At 45.3% G+C, this 22,784-nt stretch overlaps 1 protein-coding gene across 2 annotated transcripts in view; it reads left to right on the forward strand.

The window, feature by feature from the left end:
* ELOVL6 (ELOVL fatty acid elongase 6) overlaps nucleotides 1-22,784 on the forward strand; it is a 68,947-nt gene that overhangs the window by 11,141 nt on the left and 35,022 nt on the right. The window contains exon 2 of one of the 2 annotated variants that reach the window (XM_035560209.2): nucleotides 7,248-7,384. The exons of the other annotated variant lie outside the window; for it this stretch is intronic. The gene's annotated coding sequence lies outside the window, so the exon portion shown is untranslated. The remainder of the gene's footprint in view (nucleotides 1-7,247; nucleotides 7,385-22,784) is intronic. 2 annotated transcript variants of the gene reach the window in all.

The raw sequence follows: 22,784 nt of genomic DNA on the forward strand, positions 1-22,784 counted from the left end.
TTGAGGGCTGCTCAAAGCCATTGCAACTTGAAATCTCACCAGGCGAGGTAGACCAGTTCCATTGACTTTCAGCTGAGGTGTCTCTTCTTAGCTCCGAAGTCCTATGTGACATTAAAGGAAAGCAAGGCTTTGATTTCCAGCACTTTGGAGAGCCCCCCCGTGGCGTGTACAGTAGGCTGAAGCACTTCATACAAACTTTGGTGTGTTTTCCTTGGCCGCTGGATCAAATTCTGCCCCTTGAATGTCAGCCAGCCTGTGAGGCAACAGTGACAGCCTCCCTGTCACGCATCTTGCGCAAGGAGCTGGTGTCAAGGTGGGTTGCCTTGGCAGTGTTTGCTGACGCTGGAGGAGCTTCCTGGGGCTGTACTCTTGCCCCACTAATCATGCCACGCAATTGTGGCTGCAATCGGGTGGCCAGGGCCACCTGACATGACCTCTCCTGGGGCTGTGACTTACTGTGGAGCAGCGAAAAGGACTGATGGAGGCAGTAAACCATCCAACTGCTCCAGCTGGCTTTCCTGGAGGCTGCCATTACAGCCTTCACAAAAGAAGCCCCACAGAGAGCATGGTGTGGAGATGTCCTCTGGTGCTTAGTACCATGGAAGCACGCATGTGGCTCATGCACCCAAAGTGTTGCACACACACAGTCTGGGCAGTCTCTAGCTGCCCACATTGGGACAAAAGCGCTAAGTTGTGAGTGAGGAGAACATCCTCTCTAGCTGGCTCTTGCAGTCTGCCATGATGATGCCCTGCGGCCTGCTCCCCAGACTGACCCACTTGGCCTGGTTCATTCGTGGAGGGGGGAATGCACCCCCTCAGAGAGCTGCAGGCTTGGAAGGACCCTCACTATTAGAATTGGCGTTTGGGATTCATTCAAGTCAGTGGGGGCTCACGTTGTAGTGTTGGCATTAGCTTTGAAGTCCCACGGGCTTCCTGCAGGACTAGGGATGAAGAGGAGGGACAGCGATGAGTATGGTGTAGGTGGAGATACATGGAGGATCACTGGAAATCCACAAAGATTAAACTGCTGAGGGCTTGTTTCCCAGGGACACGGGCGAGAGCTGGCTTGTGTACAATCCTCCATGCATGAGTGCTCCTCTTCCAGAGTCAACCAACCCCTCTCCGTGTTGAACCACTTGGTGATTGCACAGGGACCCAGGTTGCCTCCGGCCACGCTCAGGAGTCACGGCCACAGGCTACGCAAAGCCTTTGAGAGCAGAAAGAGGAAAGAGATCCAAGTCTGGGTGTTGGCTCAGAGGAGGCATTTCAAAGCTTATGGATATGTGCTAAGCAGGTATTAAATAGTTCATGCCTTATAAATATCGTTTACGAAAGCAAGTATCCTCTTCAGGGTATCAGAAAATACACAAATGTGAGTTAATTAGAGTCAAAGTGCCAGAAAACCACTATTTAGATTGGAAAAACTGGCGATAAGTTTGCTGGTGAGTTGAAACCCAGTGACTTTTGCAAAACTTCCTGGCCTCGTCCTCGCCATCTCTTCCCACTCGCTGCCTTCGGCAGCTGCAGCCAGCGAGCACGGTGCTGAGGAGGGGAGAGGGCCGGGCTGGGGGCCCGAGTGACTTGTTCTGCAGGGACACACAGAAGATGAGCGAGAGCACAGGCTCGTTTGTAAACAGGCTCAGCAGAGCATTTTATGGCCCGCAAAGCCAAGGGGCTAATTCTGAAAACAGGCAGTCTTTGTGGTGACGAGTGACACAGTGGCACGGCCATCGTCCTCTGCGTTACCCCATCTCCTCACTCGCCTTCCCATCTCTGAACACGGTGTAGATTTCTTTTTTCCTAGACCATGGGAGGTGATGGAAGAAATCTGCAGCAAAGCCTTCCCCAAAGCAGGAGGAAGATACACAGCAGAAGGGGGGACGCGTCGCTGGGATTATCGGGGCACTACGGCGCTGTGACTGCACGCACCGACTGTGTCTGCAGTGCCTTCAGAAGAGGCTCACTTGCCCGCCTGCTGACTCACGCTCGTGCTGCCTTTTTCCCTCTTGTTCCCTGATGTGTTGATTTTTATCGCTGCTACCAGGGCTGTGCCCCAGACACTGTGTGATCAGGGTGTTTGTGTTTGCGTCTGACTGTGGTGGGAGGTACGAGCGTTTGGAGACGAATGTTAATATCGCTCACCCGCAAGCGAGTAACAGCGACAAAATGAAGGGGCTGAAGCCCCTGCATCGGGGGGATGGCTGGGAAATTGTCCCCTGCTGTGATGCTGTCCCCATCTGAAAGCAATTCCAGACTGAGCAGTGCAGGAGCTGTCCCAGGGCATGGCTGAGGAGCACGATGGAGATGTGGGGATGGCAGGGCCCTGCTGTCCTGCTTCTGCCATCGCTGTGCAGGGAGTCAAAGGCAGGTAGGATGCTCCTAGAGGAGCTTCATCTGGCTCCTGGAGCCTTGTGCCCTCGCAGCCCTGTGTGTTTTTCTGCTTTGATCTTCCACACGGAGCCATCGAACGATGCCACTTCAAAGGGTGTCTGCTCTTGATGTGCAATGCTCCAGTACCTCTCAAGGTACAGCTCTTTTCCTGCATATCTGCCCAAATACCATCAGTACCAGTCATAAGCAACACCCCTAAAATCTATGAGGATCCAGGTTAACATGCAAGGACAGTTACACCTTCAGGTTTTTTACCCTTTACAGCCCAGGCTCCTAAATCTTGTCTATGGGTATCCCAGATGGTCGTGTCCATCTTGTCTTCTCAATCTCTTCTGATCAGGCCACTGTTTATTTTTCTCATCCACCTGTAGGTTTTTAGTCCAACTTGTTTAAGGCCAGTTTGAAGCCCATCTCATTAAGTTACTATCCCATAACTCTCTTTTATCTTTTTTTTGGTCAGATGATGTCCAGTGTTTTCCCAGCAGTCCTCATTCAAGGAATGACATTGCATGGCCAATTACCAGCAAGCTAATTAGCAGACAACTTCTCCCCTCATGGCTCACAAAGTGTTACATGCCTGTTTGCAAGGGCTTGTACCGCACGGGGTCACCTTGCAGCAGCATTGCTGCAGATGAAGTGTGTTTTTCCCCCGTTTCCCTTTCCTGCTCATCAGCTGTGTGTCACACCAGGAGGGGACAGCCAGCACTCCCCAATGTCACCGAGTGTAATCCAGTGCTAGCGGTTCCTTTGAAACCCTCCCTGTGTTGAAGCAACGGCCTCTGCGCACCAGTTCTTCTTCCTAAACCGTATTTATGTACTGTTAAACTGTATTTACGGTACTGCTTATTGCAGGTGTCAGCATTGCAGGTTTAGTCGCAGCGGGGATATTTGGCATTTGCAAACAGAAATTCACGATTTGGAAATCTTAGCGCTTTTCACTTCGGACTTTTGCAAGTGCTGGAGGGCGTTAAACTCACAGTTCCTCTGGTGTTTTCTCCTTTTAAATGTTTCCTCATAGCAGAAGTGACTGGTGGCTTCTTGAACCAGGCACTGAAAGGCCTCCAGGCATTTTGGTGGCAACACTAAGGACTTGAGACCAGCTTTACTCGCTTTGGGATTTACTTTTTGTCACTGATTCTGAATGAGTATTGGGGCCAAATATGTTTGCAAGCAATATCAGGAGGGTGTGTGCTTGTACTCCCTCTACTTTTACTTACTGGTTCTCAAAAGCAGTGCCTGATACCATGGACCCATGCAGCGATGACTAAATGATGACCAAAGCTGCAAGTTCTCCATCAGATTAGTCCATCTTTTCTATCCCAGCTTCCTCTGTGTTTCTGTTGTATTTACCGGCAAAGAACATTTGGCACCACCTATATGTAAATGATAAATTTGGATTCATTTTACCCAACCAAACAGAAACCAGCCCCAAAACAGACTTTAAATGAGAGCTTTAATGAGAGCTTTAAAAAAGGTGCGTCGTCTTTATCAGCAGGTGCTATCACTACTCTGTAGAGATCTCCTCTAGTAAAATAATTCTTTGTTTCTCTCACCTAAGTTAAACAGTAAGCTTCGTCTTCAGTGTGGCACTCTGTCCCGGGAAGGGGGATCTCTCCTCCACCCCAGACGTTTGGTTTAAGATACACGGAAGTGATAGGTACCTCTTGAAGATGCTTGGGGCTATGGGCAGAGTCAGGGAAACATCCATCTATTAGTCATATCTTAGGCCAGATTTTCCAGCTTTTTTATTTTACAAGCATGTAGAGACGTCTTAATGCATTTAGATGTTATTAAGTCTAAGCTGTTAAGTTAATTTTAATGACTTTAATAGACCTTTAGCATTCATGTTTAATCCAGTACTATTTACTGGCCTGCATGGTATGTTGATACTTTCTAAAGCTTCAGACTTGGCAGCTCTCTGAAAGAGCACTTGTATTTCTCAGCTACTTGGATGAATTTCTTTCTGCTGTCGTTAGCCAATGTAGGGTTCAGCTCGGCATTTGGACTACAGTTTAAAACCATATGCACAAGGCTTCCTGACGTTGTAGCTGTAAGCAGCATCGCTGGCTGACTTTGGGAAGGGTGCCTGGACGTGTCTGCCCGGCACAGACACTTAGTGGGCGTACGAAGCCTGATGGGGAGAGAGAGGGAAACAGATTTGGGCTGGTTCAAATGAGGCATAAAACAGCATGCCAGCCAAGGAAGCCTAAGAAGCTGTCCAGAAGACTGTACAGCCTCGTTCACTGAGATGAAACCGAGCTCTGGGTGATTCCAGTCCTCTTCGGGTTCCCAGGGAGAAACATCCTGCTGGTTACAGCACGACGGAGTAATTACTGGCCTCTACTTTTCTCTGGTTTATTGGAACATCTTTTCTTTTGGCATTAACCTGCTACTCCAGCAGTTCAATTGTAAGTTCCAGAGTTTCTGGACTGCACTGAAATTTAATCTGCCCACTAGTAGTTGACAGTTTCCATCCCGATTTGCAGTGATTAAGAATGAATCTAGCTCGGATTTGGTGGTACTCCAGGATTCTGATATTTTGATCTTTTAAATCAGCTTTTAAACTGAATACACTTTACATATACATCTGCTTCAATTAAAAAAATAGAGTCAGTGTATCAACTTCAAAGGTAAAATTAGTAATGATTTCCCGGGTTATTGAGAATTACTGCTATATCACTGTAGCTAAGCTTTCAGAGAGCATTTTCCATTTGATTGTTCATCTCTTTTGAGGGATACCTTTAGTGGTTGGTATTGGAAACATGTTCAGAAGAACCTTTTATGTGTGTACGTGTGGCTGCTATGCTTCTGCTACCGTGTTTGAGTTAGCAAACTCAGCCCTGCCACACTTGGCTGAGCCAAAGCTTCCACGACTGGCATAGGACAAGTTTTCTTCTGTACCAGGAACAGCCCTAAGAGCATGCTAACTTGAAAAGACAAGAGATGCAAATCTGTATCAAGGCTTGATTCTCTCACAAAGGTAATCCTCTTATGATTTTCCTAAATGTTTTGTCAGGCTTTTCTGTGTCTTGTTTTCTTAAAAGTATATTGGCATTAAGTGCCTGCTGACCTTCCTTGGATTAGCTTTCATTGCCTAATAACTGGAGGTAATGTGTGCAAATCCTGGGGTTTACATATTTGACTGATTTATGAGTAAATACCTTCCAGTCTTTGTTCAAATCTTTGCTTGAGTCTAAAGAGATGCTGATGTATTGCAGTCATGTTGCTGTTACTTGCATCTGACAGATTTCTCCATTGACTCTTCCCCAAACATGACAAATACTTTTGCACCCAGTGGAAGCACCAGCTGAGGTATTTTCCTTCAAATCCTTACAGTTTTTTTTTTTTTTTTGTGGAAGTTGCACTAAACCAGTTCTGCAAGTATTGACACAATTTGCTTTTTCTACTAGTCAACCATAATTCAGTACGCCTCCAGATTCCTCCTGGCAGTTTATTAGTTCATGATGGGCTGCAGCGTTTTCACTGGTTAAATTCAGCAGCTAAATTGTGTATGATGAAACCCATCTGACTGAATCTGAAGTATTCGGGACCTGCTGCCACTCTTGCATCCATATGATGTTCATTGCTTGCTCATCGCCTTTATCAGGTTATGATCTGTTCAGCTTAATACAGCTTTTGATGTTTAGCTTGTAAACAAAACCAAAAAACATTTCTGTAATGTGTCCAGTGCTTTGTGGAGAGAGGTGTCCAGTTGTACCATTCCATAACTGCCGTGTGAAACAGCTTGTCCCAGCAGGCATTTAAGTGTACTTAAACGGTAATCATATTTCTAACCCAAGCCAGGTAAATAACTACGTATTTGGACTCCTCACCAAAAGTGTGAGCTACATCTCACGTCCCAGCTTACCATGCATTTTGAAGTTCTTAAAAGTTCATTTCACTGAATTCAGAGGTGGTTTCAAACCTGACAGGGTTATTTTTTCCAAGTGAAAGGTAGAACAACTACATTTTCTGCTCTTTTCTATGTAACTTAATTCTGTAACTTCTATAGCAATGCATTACGACAGTCATTTTTGATGTCGCTTGAGTAACCATACAAGATCTGATAAGAGGTTAATTTGGGAGAACTAAAACATTTCTTAAAGCTCTGCCATTGTAGCAATGTGGGCTGCATTGTACTAGCAAAGTTTTAAGCTTTTCACTTTCATGCTTTTCTGCAGGTAGATTTAAAAGTCAGGACCAGGTTCTAAGTCAAATAAGTAGGAAATGAAGCATAAAGTACAGGCTTCCAGAAGCAAAAAGCACAAGACCATTTCAGGTTTTAATGAGATGTGAAATGTTCTCACCTTGCAGAAAAAGCTCTCCAAAGATCACAGTTGTCTTTAGGTTGTTCTGTGTACATAGTTGTACTGTCTCTACTACCAGTAGACAATACAATTACTCTTTGGTTATAAAATAATCATTTTACTGGAGACACCAGCACTTTCTGCCCTTATTTAGTGCTTCTCCTTTTGCTCTCCACAGATGTGACCGTGAAAGCTAACCATACAAGAGGCATAACAGAGTAAATATAGGTGCAATAGTCTTTCCCAAGGCGAAGGCTTTACAATAGACAGAATAAGGTGAAATCAGATAGCCAAGTCCCTGAGAGCATGGCAGCTTCAGCACATGGTGCGTGGGAATCTGGATGCTTTGCACAGGACTTTGCACAAGAATCGAGCATAGAGGCAGACTTAGCTCTGTATTTAAACGGAAACCTTTTAGCAGGTGATAAAGTCATATGTCAGCATTTACACAAGCTATCCTTCAGCAACAACAAATTGTCATGCCCAGATTAGTGGGCCTGGAGTGCCCAATACAGAATTACAATAACGCTGTTCTTTGCTATCTATCAGTACAAGAGTGGTGGACAACTCCGGCTGTAAAGTCACGTGGACTCCGATCATCCTTTCCCAAAGCCTGCGGAACTGCAGAGAGATCAATCTGTTCTTCCCAGCGCTTCAGTGCCTGCCTAGGGAGAGAAAAAACACAGGTTTGTGATGTTTTTAGAGGCAGTTTCCATTTTCACAAGCGTCAAATTTTGTACTTGTTTTATAAGATCATAACGAATGGATTGGCTAGCTCTGCAGTTTCTAATTGTTGTCAGAATGATTACATATTTCTTTATTGAAGTTAGTTCAATCCAGCATAGTTTAGGCAGATTAAATAGCTGAGAAACAAGCAGGAAGACCGGAGGATGAGTCCAGGGGGAAAAACAATCACCAAACCCACCTGGTCAACATCTCATAAGTTGAGAAAATTAGCTCTATTGCAAGGGACTCGAGACTGCTATTTTCGGCAAGGCCAGGAAAAATTTACCGTTTTCTGTCTAGTCTTTTTGGATCTCTCTTCAAAAGTCTTCCCAAGTATAAAGACTGCTGACCTAAGTGTGCCTAAGGGTCAGTATAGGAAGGGGTGCGTATTGAAGCCTCTTCCTTCTAGTCAAGGACAGAGGGAATTTGGAAGAGGAGAGGACAGCCTTTGAAGCATGGCCTGAACTTCTCTTCGCAAAACATAATTAACCAGTGCAGTGCTTAGCTACTATGGTGCTTGCTGTGATTGGATCCCTTCAATGCTGGGTTTCGTGTAAACAGGAAACAATTAGAGAAGAAATGTGGTGCTGTACTTCCATTGCATTTCCTGTGCAAAACTGTGGGTTGAGCCGTTTGGGAATTTTCCCCTTAATAGCAGCCTTGGTTGTGTGAGGTGTGTTAATCACCTTTGTGTGGTGCCCCCACACACCTGCTTGGAGCTGATTCAGGCAAGCCGCCTCACGTAATGAAAGGTGTTTCGGCACAGTTTGCCATCTAAAAATACTGAGGGCTGAATTCAGTCTCAGGTGGTGACGCAAGAGGAGTTGCAGAGAGATTTGCACCGGTGGCGCCGGCCGCAGGAGGGAGGTGGGACACCACAGGCTTGGCACCATCCTCCTTGCAGGCATCCCCAGAGCAGGATCTGCATGGTTAGGGCTTGTGCAGGCTGTAGGTGGTTGCAGCGGGTGGTTGGGGATCCCCTGCTGCCCACCGCAGTCCTTTGGTGGCACAGGATGTGGTGTGTGCGTTGCACAGAGGAAGAGCTCCACGTGTCATCCTGCGAGCTCTGCGGGAGGAGCTGCTCTGCTCGCCTCGGGGCTCCTGTTCGCTGCGGCGCTGCAGTGGTAACGACACAGCTCCAAATCAGAAGAAGAAGAGACCACCTGAGGCAGGCAAGTCTTTGAAACTTTAATAAGGGGCAACGAAATGAAACCAGGACATCAAGACATCCATAAACCCTTGAAAGTGGAAGGAATTTGTGGATAATTAATAGCAGTAACCAAAGCAGAGCAGCAGCTGGGCATCAGTCTTGCTTGGCTTTCTTCTGGCAACTGCTTGGTATGTCCATTTTATTGACTGAGGAGTAGAGAGAGAAGAGGCAGGGTTAAATGCTGTCAAACTCTTCTTGAGATGCCAACGGTAAGTATTTTCCCTGGTGAAGATCTCAGAATTGTATTGGACTTTAAGTTGGCCTCAGAGATGCATTAGCTCAGAGAGGAGAATTTGTGACTACGTATACACAAGCCAGAAAACTCCTCTTTCCGTAAGTGTGTAGTGTTGATTCAAAGTGAAGGTTCTTGAAGTCCCTCTGTGCATCTGCAAATAAAAGCTGTAGGTTTTCTTAATATCTTCTGGATGAATAATCTCAATTATTCAACATACATAGCTGTGATGTATGGATGGATACATAAATGCAAACTTCTGAGTGACAGTTTACATGGAGAAAAAATGAAATAACACAGAATAACACAGTAGGGGAAATACTGCCAAAGTGTGCTCTGGAAGCCACAGAAAGGGAAAGAACAAAAACTACCATATTCTAACTTAATTATCCATGTCTTTTTTTTTTTTTCTTTGGCTGGTGCTATGTGCACTTTTCTGCAAGATGATTCTTCTCAATATTACTGATGTACATGTGTGAAGATATAGTGGTAGGGCTTAGACATTCCCATGTGAAGTGCCACTGTGCTCCTGCCCTATAAATTTTAATTAAATAGCATTTTATGAACATCCAATTGACATATGAGACTGAATAGCTAATATATCCATAGCTATTTGAAAGGATGCCTTTCAAATCTATGTGCTCAGTGGAGAACTCATCTTTTATACATAGTTGTATTGGAGGGATGGTATTTAAATTACAGCCTGAAATAATTACAGGAAAGCAAATGATTACATTTATGCATCTAACATTTTAGAAGTTCAGTCTCTTACATATATTTGCTGAATAAATGTCACCTTGCCAGATCTTGCACAATCAGGTGATGTATTCACTTGCACAATCAAGAGAAATCCAAACATGCAAGAGGACGAAGGTAAAATTGGTTTTGTAATGATAAAGCCAAAGGCCTTTATTTTTGTGCAATTAAAATTTCACCTTGAAGTTGCGTGGCAAGTTGTTTGCGCAGCATTTCCTTTGATTCGTCTTACCCTGAGAAGCACACACAAAAGATGCGGTAAACATGTGCTGAGCTGCAGGGTGCTTGAACTGTTCTGGGCCTTGCTTTTTCCTTCTGATGAGGCAGGAGTTAAGGCCTTATACTGTGCTTTTAATTTTTGCCATCTTTTTTCTTCTTTGATATTTCTTCCCAAGGGCTAAGAATGTCCTCCTGTGAAATATTTTGGGTAGTCACCCACTTTGCAGTTTGTCTTGTGTCACCGAGCTGGTGAGTGCTTTGGTCTTTGTTTTTTATAGCCAATAAGGAAGAAATCCCAGCTTTTCTTTATGTTTTTCATCTTCGGTGAAGTGCCCAGTAGAGAAAACGAGCAGGTCCAGCTTGCGTTTATGGTCTCCGATTACACATAAAGGAGTTCTTGGAGGTCCTATGATTTCAAACAGCTTTTTGGGGGGATGATACTATTTTAGGCAGGTCAGGTTTTTCCTTCCACAGAAATGGAAGATTGGAGAAGGTGTAAAAGAGTCTGCAAAGGAACTGCTGAGGATGCCCTCTGAGGAAAAAAAAAATTAAGCATTTATCTGGTGATTTTATCCAAAATCAGCACGTCAGCAGCAGAAAGGAAAGAAAATACTGAGCAGTAAGAGCTCTTCTACCTTGAAAAGGCATGCTGAGCAAGGGCCGCTGCCTGAAGTAAAATACTGTGCGCAGCACTTGTGAGTAGTGATGAGTGTGGTTATGCATTGGAGCAAATTATTATGGGAATTGGTGCATTCCTGTTGCTGGATTTCTTCCTCTCAAGAGCAGATGTCTGCCTGGAAGATACGCCTTAGCCAAGCCTAACTTCTTGGTCTCAGTGTAGGAGTTACTGGATTAAATCTAAGGACTTGCGATGTTCGGAAAGTCAGATTAGATTGTGGTCCCCCCTGGCCCTTAGGCTGGTTTGAATTTGAACCCGAAGTAACCCAGTCCTAGTAAAATCCTGATGATTCCAATATAAACACACACCAGGCAGTTTAGTAGAAGTGTGGAATGGTGAGTAGTGAGAGCAGTGGAAAAAAATGGGGCACCTTGGAAGATTTTGCCCTTTTCAGCAGTATTTCCTGTCAGCTCTTCTCAAGAGGGTCAGATCTTTACAAAAAGCATGTACTCTTACAAACGCCTACCTAGAAGCCTCTAACAGTGTGTTTCTGTATTTTTTTGAATGAAACTAGGTTAAAAAAAAAAACGTAATCTACCTGCCATACACAGCTTTTCATTTCATGTGTTGTGGGTGCTGATGGTGGCACACAGGGAGGTGAGACTCAATTCCATGTAAGCAGCTGCTGGATTCCATCCGCATCTCTTCCTTTGCTCTAACTCACCGTAGTTCATGGGAGCAGCTCAAGTGTTTGTTTAGTCTGATACCTGCACAGTTTTATTACTTGCTGTGAGTGAAGCAATGCTTGCAGATACCATTGCCTTGCGGTTCCCATTGCATTGTCAGGCTAGTTCACTTCAACCTTTGCCTGAATGAATCAGCCAGAAGGTGAAGCTCTGAGAAGGAGAAACTGAAAAATACTGTGGCCGTGTGCTTTGGTTATGGGTGGCAAGGTGGGCAAAGCCAAAGAATGGCATGCTTTTGGTCAAATACTGCTCCTCAGGGCTGCCACCGGGGCTTCACAAACCACATTTTCAGCTAAACTAACTCCTTGAAAAGAAAATGACTAAACCACTGTGAAGTCAGTTTCCATCAACATGCAGTTTTCTACCTGATAGGCTGATCTGAATTAAGTGTTGCCTGTTTTGTTTTGTTTTCCAACAAGGCACCAGTTCAGAAGTTTAATTGTACCAATTTAAAGGCATTTTTGCTGATTCCTTTAGGAGCTGGGCTGGGGGCATCACGTCTGAATGCTGCCTGCCGTTATGGAAGTGATGAACGGAGGTTGAGAAAATTGTCTTTTCATTTCCAGTTAAATGCCCTTTCCTCCAAATAGTTCCCAATATCAATATATACACAGCGTGGAGGCATTAAAGCCTTGCCTCTTTCCCTTTTGCACAGTGCCATAGACGTTGATAGTCCGGATAGTAAATTCCACGAGCTTATCTCTCCTAAATATGTCTGTTAATAAAAAGACGGTTGTTGGCCTCTTCTGGAGCAAACACAGGCAAGTTTATGGCAGGCAGGCGACAGCAGGCTGCCTCTCGTGTGCGAGACATTGCCATGGTCCGGCTCAGCTCAAGCAGGCTCTGCTGGTGCTCAGATCCAGCCGCCAGCGACCTGATGCTCTCTGCGGGGACGCGGGGACGCAGTAGCAGACACATCCTGTATAAACACCGTTGTGCTGATTGGCGAGCAGTCAAGCACAGCAGCCAGCGGGGATTTGAACACAGTGTCTGCTCTTCACAAAACGAATCGGAGGCGAAGAAAAAAAACACCCTGAATTATTGGATATTAAAAATAAAGCAACCAACGCACAACCTTAGCACAACATTGATATGCTGCTTAAGATGAAGGCTGTCGCTCTCAACATGAGAGGTTTCTTATAATCTGATCCACTGTTATTTGATAAGTCTGACTTTGACTTTTTGAAAGACTAGGATTTTTTTTTTAATAAGGAAAACCAAAATCGCTATGTTAATTAGCAGGTTGTTTTGGAAGCAGCCTGTTTATTTTAGTTTATTGTAGGAGTGAAATGTGCAGTTAGGTCAGCAGAGACTAGCTAAGCCTTGTAAAGCTGCTTACGTTGTATTAGAGAACCTGTAAAGTAACGGGAGGCTCATTATTTCTTCTTCAAAGTTATTTCAGGAACGTCACCGTGAAGTGCAGAAGATCCCACTTTAGATGAAGCCCAAATACTAAAAATAAAGGAATTATCACCGCAAACAAAAAAAAAAATCTGTCAATAGGAAAATAGTGCCATAGCTTGCTCTTTGAGGAAATTATAAATACCAAATAAAACGGCCCATTTCTGGAGAATCAAAGCATAGCATTCCAGCAGTGCGCAGTGCGATTGAAGCAGCGCTTTTTCCTGCAGAGTCTCTGAATTAAGACAAATAGAGTTTTACTCCGTCGAGGTAATCCTTCTGATACCCTTGGCTGGTAATATCAATATGTGTGCAGGCTATTTGGATTAAGTATTAAAGTTGACAAACAAACCATTTGAATGCGGTTGTGCTTAAAAAAGACAACACTGGCTGGCAGTGTGGCTTCCTGGCTATAAGGACTAGCCTGCCACCACGATGCAGTACCTAGTGGTGGGGTTTCTCGTTTGAGCCTTTAGTAGTATCGAGGGCTTTCCCAGAGCCAGCCAGTCCCAGGCTCAGCGCAACCAGGAGTTTATCCAAGGAGCATGGGCGTTATCCAAGGATAACGTGGGGTAAAGTGCAGTTGTGCACATTGGTGTGGGGTGTGGAGGTTTCTTAATGAATTAGTGAGTTGTTTTTTTGGCTCTTACGTGTAAGGCTCACCCATTTGTAGGAAAGCTGGAAATGGAAGGAAAATACTGCTTCTGAATGGACAAAAAGCTGGAGTTAAGGCTGCTGGATGTAATGTGAAGGTCTGCCTTTGAAAGGTGCATGGAGTGAGACATTAACCCTACTGCTGTCTCAATGTTTTGAAGGTGACTAGTGGTTATACCTCCCCAGTGGGTTCCTACAAAGATACACTTTATAAGAACCTGGTTGCAAAAGGTGTAGAGCAGCTCCACTCTAAAAACCAGACTCGCTACGGGGAGGTTGGCATCTGAAAAATGCAGGCATGTACAGTCCCTGCCCCCTGTGAAACCTAAGATAATTCTGCTCAATAAATTCTTCTTGGCTCTTTGAGGTATTGTATATTGCTAAGGAAACCCCAATCACAGGCATACACGTATGCATTTGTAAATAAATGACAGTGCCCAGTTAGATCAGTGACTGATTTTTATCTAAGCTGTGACTCTCCTTCAAAGAAAAAAAATAGCTGTCTTATATAACGTGACTTTTTTGGGGAAAAAAAAGAAAGTGCAAAACTGAAACCTGTCTTGATCATTATTTTAAAAATTCATGGAATACCAGCCCCTTACAAGCATTTCATTTATCTTCCATCTGCACACACAGGCATTCGAAGACTGTAGGTCATAACTACATTTGGAAGAGCACTTCTGTCATAGTGTCAAATCCGTCCAGGCTTGAGGCGACATTCGGCAGTTTTCATTTCATTTTCCATGGCTGAGATGAATGGTGAGGATTTGTGAGATCTCTCGCCAGTGATCTCTTTTAGAAGATAATCCAGTCCTAGTAAAAGTATATTCTTAGGAGCCTACAGACAGAAAGGGAAAGATAAGGGAAAGGTAAGCTAGGGAACTGCATTTGGGTTCTAATCAGCAAAATGACAATATTCCTCATCTGCCTGAAAATCAGTGCTTCGGGGACTTGTTCAGGGTTCATTACATGGCCACATTTTGAGTCCATATAGAGGCAGCCGTGAGCTGGCAATGCAAGGGAATATGGTGCTGGAGGTATCATACCGTTAGTGAGACACATAACCTGGGTCGAGACCATGTAGGGTCCTAAGAGAAGGGTTTCCAGCCTGGGTATAGTGCTAGGAGCTCTGTTTGTGTTATTATGTTGTGCGTACCCTACCTAAAGCTCCCCAGGAAAATGGAACGTGTCCCAGTTCTGTAAGTCCTTGAGCAAATCATTTTGCTGCGAGTCTGTGAGGAGGTAGTGGTCATTCTCAAGGCTTACACCCATCTGCCGTCAGGGTGAATTTGTTCCTTTTGGGATGTGCTTATTTATGGGGTAACTTGTATCACTACCCGAACAGAAAAACATCATTTTTTGAAAGCCTGTGGATGCAGTATGTGCTGGCCACTATTGAACACCCCATGTAACCGTTTGGTTTGCTTTAGTGGTGACAGTGAACAATATACCAGGAGCATAGGAATAACACATTTTGCCTCTTAACTGTTTGAACCTAATGAGTGACTGGCTAAAACTTAGAAACATCAAGCATGATCTTTTATGAGTTTCACTGTTTATCCAGGAAGACCTTATAGCGGCCTTCCAGTGCCTACAGGGGCCTACAGGAAAGCTGGGGAGGGACTCTGTCATGGAGTGGAGTGACAGGATAAGGGGGAATGGCTTTAAACTAAAAGAACGTGGATTTAGATTAGATCTCAGGAAGAAATTCTTGACTATGAGGGTGGTGAGGCACTGGAAGAGGTTGCCCAGAGAAGCTGTGGATGCCCCATCCCTGGAAGTGTTCAAAGTCAGGCCAGATGGGGCCTTGCGCAACTTGGTCTGGTGGGAGGTGTCCCTGCCCATGGCAGGGGAGTTCAAATTAGATAATCTTTAAGGTCCCTTCCAACCCAAACCATTCTGTGACTCTATGAGTTATTTTCCAGTTTTTCTTTAGGAGCATGCTAAAAGGAAACAATCTGCAGCAGTGAGTCAGAGAGGCTAATTGTATCTTGCACAAAAAATCCACAAGCTTTTTCAGTTCAGATTATTTTTCTTCTGCCTTCGTTGAATTCATTGCTGGTGAAAGGTTCTGGGTAAACAGTCGTAAGGACTGAATTTTTTCTGACCACAGCTATATAAAAGTAGCACACTACAGTGACCTTTCTCTGATTTGCTTTTCTGCTGAGAGCAAATTGTAGGACTGTTCCTGGCTGAACATGGGCTTAATGCTACCAGCTCGTCTCATGCAGATTATCAAATAGTCTTCAGGTAATAACGACCTTTGGTCACTGTGGACATGGGCCAGATCTGAACTAACAAGCTGTGGAGGTAAAAGGATCTATATCCCATTACAAAACCTCTCTCTGGTCTTACTCATTAACATTTTAGTGGCAAAAGGTCAAATGAGTTATTTCATTAGTAGTCATGAAACTAATTACATTGAAGTGCATCTGTCAGTAGTAAAGGCAACTGACTTCTGTGCTTCTGAATAAATTCAGTCTGCATTAGGAAATGTTATTCTGCCTCTGAATGAGAGAAATACATGGCAAATCATGAAGAGGTATTAAAAGGGAGAATGCAGATGTGTCCTAAATGTGATGTGCTTGATGCTGCAGTTCCCTAATGCAATCAATTAGTGAAATGAATAATCAGAAGTGTGTTTGAGTAGGGGAGGAGGGTCTTGGGTGATACTTTGTGCCTTATCTCCTACCTCAGACACTGGAAAGTCAGCAAGATAAAAAAGGCTGGGGGACAGGGTTGTCATTGACCTGGATAAAGTCAAACTCAACCCAGCACCAGAACTAGTCCAGATATGTAGAAATGAGACATTGATATATTGCAGAGATCTGACCAGAGCCCAACAGGTATTTATTCAAGTTGCTTCCATGGGATTATGACATCTGATTATGTCTGAAGACATGGTTAGATTTTCTTTGCTCAAGATCACAGGAAGCTTACGATGGAGCAGCTCAGGTTTCCTGAGTGCTAATCCCACAGTCCAACGCTGCAGTGACTCCGGCTTGCTGAGAGCATGTGAACGTGTCCACCACATTACTCCCATACCCAGTATAGCACGTCAGATCAGGTCTGGTCCCAGTGCCACCACAAGGACCGCTGTTTACTGTTGCTGTCATCATGTAATGCTAGGTCTCTTCCTTTTCTGTGTCTTCCTGAACATGCATGCACTCCACGGGCAGTGGTGGAGGCACACACAGGGAGGTGCCTGCTGCCTGTAAGAATGGAAAACAAAGTCATCTGCATTGCGTGGTCAGTTATGGTCCAAGAAGTGTTCAGTGGGATCAGGGAGATGGCCTGTCCCTCCATGTGTGTGTGCAGGTAGTTGGAAGAGCAGCTCCATGTGAGGCCCAGGACTAAGTGGAGGGTGAAAGCGGTATGAAAACAATTCCAAGCCATTAACTTGTTCCCTTGCACTTAGAGGCTGAGGTTTGGCTGAATTTACCTCAAAGAAACAGTTCTTAGCTAAGGATCATCAGAGGTCACTGTATTTATGATCCTAGACCCTGTGAGAAATTATTTGCTTTACAGATCGAGTCAGTTATGTTTATCTGTTTCCTGGAGTAAGCAAGTAAAAGATGACAGAGAGAAGGGGGAAGAAGCCATAAATCAGCTTCTGCTAATTCTTGCCACTGGACAGCATTCTCCCACAGAAGGAACTCAAAAGCAAAGATGGGAATGTGGCCAGCTCTATGTTTGTATCACTGTCTCCTGTCTCTCCAAATGCACTGTCCTTTCTGCAGGTAGGCAAAAAAACCATTAAAGAGTGTGAGCAGTAACAAGGTTACACAGGTATTTAAGGTAGATGAACCAGTTTGTAAAGTAATCATGGCATGAAGTCAGCTGCATTTGCAAACAACCCACTGTTGTTAGGAAAAGTACTCCATATGAGTGTACAGTACATGTGTATGAGTATACAGTAAAAGTAACTGCTAGTTATGACTGTAAATCTGTCCGGATTTAAATGTCTTCATGTGTCTTATGATGCTGGCTTAGAATTCTGCACAGGTGTGAGAAGTTAGGGGAAAAAGCAGATTTCCCCCTTGGCTTTGCTGTGTGCTGTTTTTGTATTGTCAACAGGCTCTAGCCAAACACATTTTTGTTACAGACATGTTGCAGGAGACTACGTCTCCCAAGTTTAAGAAGACTAGGCAGATGTTGAAAGTCTCAGCATGTATTTATTGTACATCTGGGCAACTCAACTGAGATACTTCAAGAGACCTACAGTGAAGTTAATGAGGTGGTACATACGTTATGTAACGTGCATACTATATCCAATGAGCTATTGTTGGAAACCAAAGATGAAGCTCAGTCATCTTTGCTCCCAGTAAGTTCTGCGTCTTCAGACATCCTCTAGAGCCTTGTTGCAAGATAAACCTGTGCTAGACTAACTGTAATGAAGGAGTTGCTCAATGCATATTCACAACACCGGAAACCTGGCACCAGTGCAAATATGGTCTTGTACCACTGCCAGTGAAACGCACTGTAACAGGTTCAGCTGGATTGGACAGGCCAAAAATGAATAGAAAGAGACAATTTTTTGTTGTTGTTATTGTTGTTTGTTTTTCCTTAGTAGAGAGCACCTTGCTCTTGCTTCACTTGGAACATTTCTTAGCAGGCTTGGGTCTCTTCAGCTCATCTGGAGCTGTAGGCAGGACTTGTGGACACCACCTGTGTGCAGGCAGTGGGAGTGATGCAGCATGATTTCCAGCGAGCAGGAAGGCAAGCAGCAGTCATACCCCTTCTTTCTCCCTGCTAATGACTGTCATGAGAATACCGTTTGTGAATGGCTTGCATTGACTCCTCCAGGTTACCAAAGCCGGAATGTGGTCAGATGCTTAGTTCGCCTCTTGAGACACCTTTGTTTAACTGACCCTTGCAAAAAGGAATTTTTAGATGAGGGACAACTTTTTCAAATGTTTCTTTTTCACTTAATAAGCGATAGTAGATACAGTGAACACATCCACACAGGGAAGGGCAGTCTCGCCAACCAAATCAGCAAAGAACAATATTGAACATATAAAGAGAGATTTCAAGGAACCTCAGGGAAGGGGAACAGATGTTTTCGGCTGATGTCTGCCCATGAAGAGGTCACAGAGAAAGAGAGATCACTGCAAGTTAATCCCTTAGGAAGGGTTGTTTAATCAAGGAGAGGTACTAGGAGAGAGACCTGGGGGAGCAGGAAATCAAGTCACATTGTTAAAGCTATCGAGTTTTGCTGTCTGAGTTAGGTGTGGCGAACGACAAAAGCAACATCCACCAGCTAACACACAGCTTTCCTGAAGTGCTCTGAACTGGAAGGGAATTTTCCATTAATGCCTCTGAGTGCTGGACCAGACCTAAGCACTTCTCTGGCAATGGGAGAAGGGTGTGAACTCCCAGCTTCTCTGCAGTTTCACCATGTATTTTGGCAGCCTTTGGCCTCCTCACTCTGTTATTTCCCACTTGGCCTATGCAGATAAAGAAGACAGGATACACATTTGGTTGTTATTTGATAGGCAGCAGAGCTGCTTTGCCTGCAGCATTTAGGTTTGGCTTGGAGCTGCCAAGCTGTATTTCCCAGCTGTAGAAATAGATCTTTATGCCCTGAGCAAGGGTTGTTCCCACTTTCCCCACCCAATAAGTTGCAGCAACCTATGCTACTGCAATTTTTTCTTGATGTATTTACTGCCACAGATGGAGGACTCTGCAAAAGCACGGAGTGTGCTTTTTCTATGTGTGAATTTATGGGAACGGACAACGGCTTGACAGCCCCACTGCCTGGGCAGTGCAGGTTTCTCCTCAGCATCTCGGCGCTGACCTGGGCTGACCTGACCCAGAGTGACAGAGCAACACTGCTTGTTCCCCTCTGCTCCTCTTGATGGCCACTGTGGAGGTGACCGAGGTTGCCATGTGCCATCAGGGCAGTACTGTCCTCTGTGAGGTCCCTTGGGAAGCGAGATGGCCAAAGACTTGTCGGCATCGAGTGGTCAAAACTTGTGGTTGCCAAGACTTCCAGCCCAGCTCAGGCTGTTAAAGATGGATGTCTGTAATGTCCGTAATAGCCAGGCTCCCTTCTCACTCCGCTCTGCACACACAGTGTAGGACCAAACCCTGAACTCTTTGCTCTGGCCATGTTCTGCGGCAGTGCATAACCGCTGATGCAAACCGAGACAAAAACCGAACACCTGCTCTAATTACAAATGACATATTTACTTGCAACGAGCTAGCAAATAGTTTATTATTTCGTTACCAGAAACACGGTGTTGTCAGCCAAGTCAGTGCACTGATGCAGCAAAGCGTTTCAGAGAAAGAAAATAAAAGCCGAGGAATCCAGGCACGGGCACAGCTCAGGCAGGTTTCCCAAGCGAGACGTTTCAACACTGCATTTGTGCAACTAAGCTGATGCGGAGCACTGAGCAAAGTTGCCCTTAGCTCGGGGCGGCGCGGGGAGGCTGCTCCTGGGCAAACCCCAGTGCTTCGCTGTGCCACCAAGGGACATGAACCAGCAGGGAGAGGGAGGCACAGCCCCACAGAAAGAATGTGCTGCTTTTATGAGTCAGACCCACAGGAACGTGGCTCTAACTTTATTTGTGTTTGGCTGTATTTATCTGTGCAGACCCCTAGCTGGTGGCAGGCCAAACTGAGTTTGGTGTCAGGCTCTTCTCTCAGGTGAGAAGTGATAGGAGGAGAGGAAATTGTCTCAGGTGGCACCAGGAGAGGTTTAGAGCGGATATCGGGAAGAATTTCTTCCTGGAGAGGATGGTCAAGCTCTGGAGCGGGCTTCCCAGGGAAATGGCATACCCCATCCCTGGAGGTGTTTAAGAGATGTGTGGACGTGGTGCTAGGGGACACGGTTTAGTAACGGGACTCAGTAGGTCAGGTTGACGGTTGGACTGGGTGATCTGGAGGGCCTTTTCCAGCCTCGATGGCTCTGTGGTGCTGTGATCTTGCTCAGCAAGTCCCAGCCCTGCAGCCTGGTGGGGGGTTTGCATTGGCACAGCTCGCTCGGCAGTGAAGGAACTGCCAGAAGGCGAAGGAGAAACTTTTGCAAAGTAAAGCTGCTGGGTTTGTGTGCTTTGGGCCTGTGACAGGAGAGAGGTGAAACTTCACTACCATCCCATGCACCAGGGGGCCTTTCCTCTCCTGGTCTGCTCTCCCAGAGACCGTTTTCAGCACAGTCATCCTGGACATGAGACTCGCTTGCAGGCCCAGGCCCTGGACCAGCAGCATTGGGTAAGTGACCTGCAGGGTCCCGCAGCCCCGCGGCTGGTCCATAACCTTTTTCACAAGCTTCCCAAGACCCATCTTTGATGCAGGCAAACACTTTAGCACTTACAAAGCAGAGTCTCCGTGAGCTCAGGTGTCCCTATGGCTGGGAATCGCCTTCCAGCCTACAGGCAGTCCTGGCTGGTGTCTGTGGGTTTGTGCTGGTGCCAGGGAATGCAAGCTTTCCTCGCCTTCCTCACCTTCCCCTTGCACGGGAGCGAGCTCAACCTGCCAGGCTTTGCTAATAGACATGTTGCAGGGACGTGTTGCGAGAGCCTAGGCATCGAGGGATCCTTATTTATTTATTTATTTATTTTTATTTAAAGCCTATGCAGTTCGTGCATGGTGAGGGTCGGGGTAGTCCTTCAGATCAGCCACCCGTTGTGTTTGTCGTGATAGCTTTGTCCCAGCCTGCGTGCTAGAGACTGTCTCGCTGCTGCTTTGTTAGTTTATCATTTAATATGAATGCAAAAATCCTCAATCATGTAGAACACTCACTCTCTCCCCCTCTCCCTCCCAAATTAACCAAGGCTGAAAAATAACACCGTATTTAAGCAGAGGCAGCAAAGCCTTTTTCCAGTCTTAGAAATGGAAATGACTTGTGTAAGGCAGCTGTGGTATTTTATTTTTTTTTAATGCAGGGAAGCATGTTTCCCTTTCATTTGTTAATTGTAAAAGCAAATTCGCCAAGGAGAGCCTAGTTAAACAAGTCTGGCATTGACTAGAGAGAAGAAAAGGCCCTGCCTTTGCTCTGTAGCTGGCTGACCTGACTCACAGCCACGACACGGTGTGTGTGTTTCCTAGGGCTGTCTCCAACGCAGTCCCCTTGGGTTTGGGGAGCCCTGGACAGAGGAGAGTTTCCAGGAGAGTTCACGCTGCCCAGAATGGGCCAGCATACAAGGATAAATTATGCCAGCATCTCTTGGGACATCAAGCCTGTATTCTGGCACCTTTCAGTTAGACATTCTCATTTTGGCTGCAGGACGTATGCCACCCCTAAAATGGTTTAAAATGTCTCTGTATACCATGGCGGGAAAGAGAAACAGCTGCCTGAGAATATTTTCTCCACTGGATAATTACAGTCACAAAATTCAGATAGGCCCATCATTGCTGGCTGTTTATGTTATTAATTAAGGTAGAAATTCCTTGGTCCCTGGGAGCTCCCGGCTCTCACTGACTGACACCTCCTGTCATCTGCAGATTTTAGCAGGGCTGACAGAAACAATTCTTGAGCCTTCTCAGAAGGGTTTAAGCCTAGCCCACTGTGTGAGCTCCAAATTTAGCCAAATCATTTGAATATAGTTTTACTCAAAAAAAAAAAAAACCAACAAAAAAAACAGAAGTTTGCAGTCTTCCTTTGAATGCAAAGTTAGCATTGGTTGGTTGAATCTAGTTGGTTGAATCTACTACCTAGGGCCAGATTGTAGCATGCTTACCTATTTGGTTAGTGAATCGATTTTCTTTATTATTTAACAGGATCACTTGGTGCATTACCGGTTGTATTATCATCAGTATTATTTGGTTACTATCAGTACTATAGGTAGTGTTTAACAGGAGCGAGTGGGAAGACAAAGTGGGACTTATCCTTCCTGCCATCCAAGCAAACAAGAGCACTGTGGAGGAGTTAGCAGCGTGTCACAGTGCTATGGAGAGCGTGGCGTATACCGGCACACTATTTAAATACGCCTCCAAAGGAGTAGGAAACATGGGTTTAAGTAGTAAGAGCTGGTACAGCTGTGACTGGAGTCAAAGTCATCCATTGCCTGGCTGGTGGCCACGTAACACCCTTGTTTTATGTAGGGCAAAAGCTACCGGGGTGGGGCGGGATTGGAAGTGGAGGCCGCAGCGTGCACCCGGCACTCTTCAGAAGTGTGGAGGAGAAGCTCAGCCACCTGAACGTTTAGTGCTAAGAGGCCTTTCTCTTCCACACCTCCCTCTGCATGGCCAGCCACATCGGCGATGCTGGCTAGCGAGAAGCAGCTTTTGCATTTCCAGGGGTAGCCGTGAGGCGCAGGGACGCCCATCTATGTTTGTCAGTTGTTGTTGATCCAGAAGCCAGGCAAATTAAAATAAATGGACAAAATAAAAACTGCGATGGGAAGGAAAGGTAGTCACTGTCACGGGCTCTTAGAGTGGGAATAAAACCTTTCCCCTTGGCGGTTTGCGTTTGAGACTGGCTGCCTTTTGGAAAACATGTTGTAGTGAAATCTTGGTGCGAACATAGAGTAATTGTGAAACTCTCTGCTCTGCATTTATACTGCTCTTAGACCTGTTAATC

The sequence above is a fragment of the Cygnus atratus genome, chromosome 4 (assembly GCF_013377495.2).
Source record: "Cygnus atratus isolate AKBS03 ecotype Queensland, Australia chromosome 4, CAtr_DNAZoo_HiC_assembly, whole genome shotgun sequence".
NCBI classification, from domain to species: Eukaryota; Metazoa; Chordata; class Aves; order Anseriformes; family Anatidae; genus Cygnus; species Cygnus atratus.